This window comes from Dendrobium catenatum, unplaced genomic scaffold (genome assembly GCF_001605985.2).
Source record: "Dendrobium catenatum unplaced genomic scaffold, ASM160598v2 fragScaff_scaffold_1427, whole genome shotgun sequence".
Lineage (NCBI taxonomy): Eukaryota > Viridiplantae > Streptophyta > Magnoliopsida > Asparagales > Orchidaceae > Dendrobium > Dendrobium catenatum.
In genome coordinates this window covers 398,668-403,568 of record NW_021319889.1, presented here as the reverse complement: position 1 = coordinate 403,568, position 4,901 = coordinate 398,668, and positions in this window count along the sequence as shown.

Here is a 4,901-nt window from a genome sequence, read left to right as displayed (position 1 = left end):
GCTGCCACTGGTGTTTCCATTTTTATAGTCTTAGAGAGTTAACTAAATATGGCTGGGGAGACACTGATTGTGATATGGATCATGATGAAGGGAAAAAGGTTAAATAGTAGAGTGAGAGAGATGCGCCTACTTTAGAACTTTGGCTTATTGTATTCACTCTATTGAATTGTTTCCTTGGAGACAAAGTCTGCTATTGTTCATTGATGCAAGAGGTTTTTATGGAGTTTGTTGGAGCTAGAAGGAATGTAGAGGTTGTTGAATCACAAGGGAATTGGATGCTTCTTATAGTATCTTTGCATGTTCCACCTTCTATCGATGTTTGATTAATGGAAGATTAGGAGGCATGTTTATAAACTTGATGTTGTGGAGTTGCCAAGCAAGGCTCTTTGCGTGGAATTTTTATTGGGTCAGGTAACCTGATGTAGAGATACATCAGGTAACCAATAAAAAAATGCCACATGCACTTACTTTTTGTTTAAAGTGCATGTGACATTTTTTTATTGGGTACCTGATGTATCTCTACATCAGGTTACCTGACCCAATAAAAATTCCTTTGCACATTAACTGATTATCAAATGGGGCAAAGCATTTTTGATGCAAGACATTGAAGGTTCTCAGTATTCTCTTCAATATTAATTTATAGGCATGAGTCCAATTGATTTTGTTAAATTTCAAATGATATATATATATATATATATATTACCATCAAATGTTTTTATTATCGGGTATGAATCTCGAGGAAATTTTGAATAAGAAATCTCTAAAATTAAATTCGGGACCATCTGGACTCCGATTTGAGCAAACTAATAGTGAAACCGAACGTTTCAAAAAGATGAACCCAACAACACTAAATTTGACCCAATTCGAGCCCCAAATGGGTCCAAATCAAGGGCCTTAAGCACATTTAGAAGTTAAAAATATAAATTGGATGTCCAAATGTGACATGCTTATAGTCGAATCGAGCAGCTCGACGAGATGAATCCAACAAGCCCATGATCGCTGAAGTTTGACATCATTAATGCACTCAAATACTTAATAAACGGTTCATGATCAAGGGAATCAATATCATCTATCCATTTGAACCACTTCCAACGTGCCCTTGATCTTCTCCCTATTTATTGGTGATGCCGCTCCTAAAAAATTATAAATAGACCCCTCATTCTTCATTGATGGGGGACCGAGCAAGGAAGGGAGGATGAGAGTAAGAAAGAAATAAAATATGAGATTTCTCTTGCCACCAAACTCTTCCTCGACCACCGCCAGGCCACCGATCATCGTCGGATTTTTGTCGAACTTTTACCCTGCCACCAACTGTCACTGGACTTATGTCCAACTATCGATTGTCGTCGGACTTCCGCCCAGTTACCAACTGACTTTGGACTCATGCTCGATCATCGATCGTCACCAGACAACAGTCTTTTTGATCTCCATTACCTGCTGACTGTGATCCTTCCGACCACCATCACCCGACTACAGTCTTTTTGACCACCGTAGTCGACTACTGTCTTTCTGACCTCTGTCGCTCGCCGACTATGGTCCTCTCGACCTCCATCACTCGCCTATGGTCTTTCCAACCTTTGTTGCCCGCCGACTACGATCTCTCTGACCACCATCTTCAGACTACAGTCTCCCCAACTACCATCGCTAGACTATGGTCGATCTTTCCAACCTTCGTCGTCGGCCGACTACGATTCTTCAGCCACCGTCACTCGACTACAATCTTTCCGACCTCTGTCGCCTGCCGACTATGGTCTCTCCAACCACCATCTCCAGCCTATGGTCTCTTCGACCGCTATCTTCCGACTAAGGTCTTTCCGACCTCCGTCGCTTGTCGAGAATATGGTTCTTCCGACCAACATCGCCCGTCGACTATGGTCCTGCCGACCAAACGAACATGTCAACACTGATTCTTCCAACTCCCACTATATAATGCACTTTATATGATGCATTTTTGCTTCATGGAGTCAAGGCCTTCTCCCCAAGGAAGGGCCTCATTTGTAATGAACTGCAAACACTAGTGGATTCATTTAAACTGGGCAAGGCCCCATTGGTTTTTCCCCCTTTTCATGGATTTCCACGTAAACACTCTTGTGTCTCTTATGAATGCTACATCCCTATCTTTTATCTATTTGTGTGCTGGATCTTCGTATAAAGCTAAGACATTAAACTTTATATATCTCTACCACCGCTATTGTTCCAGTCCACAACAATATATATAGTAATGATACATGATCCTTTCCTTAATAGTTAATGCATTATTAGAAAAGGATTGTAAGCCTAAATCCTATATAAAGAGTTTTTGACTTATATTGAGTAAATTAATTATTGAATGAACTATTATAAAATTAGGTTGCATAATTCATTTTATTTTATTTCTCCTCCTTCCCAATGAATTTTGATTATTTGTCCTTTTCTCCTTTTGAGTCCCTCTTTTTAGTGTTACATTATTTAATATCATATCTGTACGATCCTCGCTTTCATCAATTTAGTCTATCCATTTCCTCATGAAGCTTATCTCTAATTGACGAACCATTGTTTGGCCCCTTTGAACCTTTGTCGATAGAGCTTTTCTCTTTTGGAGTTTCACATAGGTAGCTTCTTGCTTTGGGGAGTAACTAAATTATCACTTAGATAAGGCATGCAAGAAACCCAATTTTGGTGTCGACAATATTGCGAGCATTCGATGATCTCATAGAAACATGCTAATAAAACTCTAAAGTCATGAAGGGCTTTTGCTTGTTTATAGTAGAAAATCATAGAATCAATTGATGAGGAAGTTATTGCTAATTAATTTAATTTTTTCCAATAATAGAAACCATGCAAGAGCCTAAGTCTTAATCTTTCATAATTATTGTTTAAACAAGAGCTTAAGCCTGCATCACTTGCAGCGATGCTATTGTTTCAGATTCAATTGAGGTGATACCAAAAAATGATCCATAAATGTGAGTATTGCTTCTATCATTTGATATTGAACCTGCGTTTCCACTTTCATCACTAACACATTATCTCAAATCTATATCATTTATTTTAGTTCGAGGACTAAATATCAAAAGCTCATGATTCTCTTGATTCTCCTGCTCTTCTCCCTACTCAGCTTGTGCTAGCACTTCTATTATGACAGGTTTGAGTTGATTATTTTTGGCATCAGATTCAATGATTTTTCTTGGCCGTCTCCAAAACCTTTGGAGATCTGCATTGTGGTACTTATATCCTCTCCAATTGATTACATATCTGCGCATGAGTTAGTTCTAAAGCCACCATCATCATGGTCTTTTTCTAACTCTTCAAGGAAAAGCTTCTTTTAGCCAAGATGAATGATTGAAGACAATTATGGTCACCATAATTGTTTCAATAAAAAGCTTCTTTTAGTCATAATTAAGGACTTATGTAGACATTAACTTCATCATAGCTATTTCTTGATATATTCATTTTTTTTCTCGAGACTTAAAGCTCTATCCTTTGCTTCGTGAAGCCCCTTGCCTTCTATTTGGAAGGCAAGGCAGAGGTATTGCCTTTTGTCTTCTATGGAGAAGGTGGGGGGCTCAAGTATCCTCAAACAATTTATTTCCAAAGTAAAATTTGAATTTAACATTGGGAACTGAATTTAAAAATAACTTAAGATGTACCAAAAATATGTTAGCGAATTTCTCTTCTCAGAAAAAGAGCGAATCCATATTGATTGATGTATGTAGTGGACAAAGAACTTATACTTTTGGTTGACAAATCGAATATTGTACAACAACAACAACAACAACAACAACATCAAGCCTTTATCCCATTACGTGGGGTCAGCTACATGAATCCTTTTTCTCCATTGTGTCCTATTAAAAGTTAAATTCTCGCTTAAATCTAATAAAAAAAGATCATTCCTAATATTTTCTAACTAAGTCTTTTTAGGTATGCCTCTACCGTTCTTAGCATAAGTCAAATCTAATACCTCTATTGTCCTAACCGGGTCATCAGAAGGCCACCGTTTTATGTGACCAAACCATCTAAGACGACTCTCTCTAATCTTATCTTCTACTGGAGCTACTCCAACCTTTTATGTATATACTCATTTCGTATCCTATCTCTAAGGGTAAAGCCACTCATTCACCCGAGCATCCTCATCTTTGCCACACTCAACTTAGTATTACACTTCTCTTTTAATGGAGAACATTCGGCAACATAAAGCATTGCAGGCCTCACCACCCATTGTAATGATGAATAAGGATTCATTCACGTGAAATTTCATAATTTTGGTTAAGAGTGCTGCAAGACTCTGGATAAGTTTCGTTCCTCCTATATAGAGCGCTACTTCAGACATTTATGCTATTTTTGCGTTTTGGAAATAAAATGCTAAATACTCACAAGTCACAATAGACTCTGTCACATTAATTAATTGTGTGTCATCACAAAATTCACTTGCCCTCATCAACATGACCCTGCAATTACCAAATATTTGTTGTACTCATAATCACAGGGGTGACAATCTCTTTAATTTTGGGCAATTCGAGCTTAGGTATTATATCATAATTGTAGAAGCGATTGTTTATATACAGTCAACCTGGCTTACTCAGTCACCCTAATACTATTGTTTGGTAAGAGTACACCCATTACTTCATGGCTCAAATTGTATTGTGGCGAGCGGTGTTGTGGTGTGTGTGTGGGGTGGTATTAATTATTTTGTGCGGACGCCGAATGCCGTCCGGAGATCAACTAGAATGTGCCATGTCACCTCTGTGCTCGGCACCGCTAGCATGGCGCATTCTGGTTGGTCTTTGGACGGCGTTCTGTGTCCGGTCTCCGCATAGAATAATTTGCTGTGGGTTGGGGGTATCATTGATTCATGCAACCCGCCCCCCATATATATATATCTATGAACTGAATTACTGACCATGAAATGGGGCCTGCAGGTTTTG